A 1,947-nucleotide genomic window follows, 5' to 3' on the forward strand; every position below is an offset into this window, starting at 1 on the left:
GCCTCAGCCTCCCAAAGTACTGGGATTATAAGCATGAGCCACTGTGCCTGACCCTTTTTTGTTTGTTTTTTTAGAGACAGGGTCTTGCTTTGTTGCCCATACTGGAGTACAAGTGGTGTGATCTTGGCTCACTGTAGCCTTGACCTCCGGGGCTCAAGTGCCTCCTTCCTAAGTGCTGGATTACAGGCATGAGGCACTGTGCAGGGCCATGAATGTCTTTTTTATGTATTTTAACTCAACTGAGGAGTAAAGCCTTGCACATTCTCTTTTCTCAAATTGAAAAGGAAATAGGTTACGCTTACTGTCAACTCTAGTACTTCTCCCACTGACTTCAGAGTCCTGTAAAGTGCTTCCTTTCTTTCCCTGCTCCTTCCAGAAAGTCTGTCTGTGCTAACATCAGTGCCCAATTCTATGGTCACTTATCACTTATCGACACCACACTTTGTCATTATGAACCACCTCTTCAAGAGGGATTTATCACTTTGGCCCTTATCCATCTCATTTCAAGTCCCCACAGAAAATTCTGGGCTTCCCTCTCATCTGAATGTCACAATATCTCTTTTTTCTACTATCATTCACCTCTATGAAGCCCTTGGTCAGTTTTCTTGAGAAATGCTACAGAAAATAAAACTGTACTATACCACTGGACTACAAAGAAAAGTAATTTTCACAAAAAGTAGAAAAATGTAATTTTAGTCAACTGTCCTCTGCAGGAACAAGACATGATGTATTGCAACAGAAAAAGCAAATGACACTGCCATTAATATCCAGCGCCCCTGGAATTCTCTAGCATGCCAGAGCACTTTTTTATAGCAGGGCCAAAAAAAATTCTACTGGCAAATCTTTAGCAATACATGCACCTGGGAACCCTTATGAAATCTACAATTCAAAACCCAACTAGACTTTCTGTAAACTGACCGGGGGTAATACAGGGCCTTATTCTAGTTTCTGCACCAAAAAATGATATCAACAGGTGGAACTTAATTGACCAGGTGGGCAGACAGAAGAGCCCAGTGATCTGCTGAGAGATTAACAGCCATCCTGCTCTCACAAAAGGTACCTACGAGACAGGAAGAACTGTGTTGCTGAGACAGCCCAATGAAGCGGTCACTGACAATGCCCCTCCTGTCTGAGATCTGTACCAAGCAGATCTGACAGCATTCAAATATATAATATCACATCTCAGCCCTTTCATTTATTCCTGTTAGCCCCCATGAACATTCATGAGTGGGGAAGAGTGAGGAACAGTTGAAAAAGAAAAAAGACTGGCCTTTAAGACAGTTTGTTTCGTGTGTGTTTTCAGAAAAATAACTTGGGGGGCAGTATAGCATGACGGCTTAGAGCTTTGGGGTCAGACTGCCTGGATTTTAATCATAGCCATACCATTTTCTACTGTGTGACTCTGAACAAGTTACTTAGTCTTTCTGTGTTTCCATTTCCTTACCAATAAGATGAAATAATAATACCTACCTTGTAGGGTTTCTGCAAGAATTAAATGAAACAATACACACAGAAGAGTACCTGGCATAGATACGTGTTGGTTACCACTAGGTAGAACTACGTCAAACTGCCATTTGATAGGTCAACGAGAATGCTGGGAATTTTATCCAACCTCTTGTCCCCATCATCACCAGTACCATTACTGTTACAGTTATCAATGTTAGTTTACTGCCAGCAGTTTACTGGGCTGGTATTAGATGATGTGAGCCTTACAGTCAAAGTTGGTCTGAATTTGTGAAAGTCAACGTTAAATAGTTGAGGCATAATGAAGACGTAGAGCTTGTTTTGTTGAGGTAGGGTCTCGCTCTGTCACCCAGGCTTGAGTATAGTGGTGTGATCACAGCTCACTGTAGCGTCCATCTCCTAGGCTCAAGTAATTCTCCACCTCAGTCTCTTGAGTAGCTGGCACTACAGGTACATGTCACCATGCTTGGACTTTTTTTTTTT

General features: G+C 42.1%; 1 protein-coding gene across 1 annotated transcript in view; it reads right to left on the bottom strand.

Moving 5' to 3' along the window:
- The window catches only part of DIS3L (DIS3 like exosome 3'-5' exoribonuclease), a 45,797-nt gene that overhangs the window by 26,828 nt on the left and 17,022 nt on the right, over positions 1–1,947 (bottom strand). The gene's annotated exons all lie outside the window — the stretch shown is intronic.

This window comes from Cebus imitator, unplaced genomic scaffold (genome assembly GCF_001604975.1).
Source record: "Cebus imitator isolate Cc_AM_T3 unplaced genomic scaffold, Cebus_imitator-1.0 Scaffold485, whole genome shotgun sequence".
NCBI classification, from domain to species: domain Eukaryota; kingdom Metazoa; phylum Chordata; class Mammalia; order Primates; family Cebidae; genus Cebus; species Cebus imitator.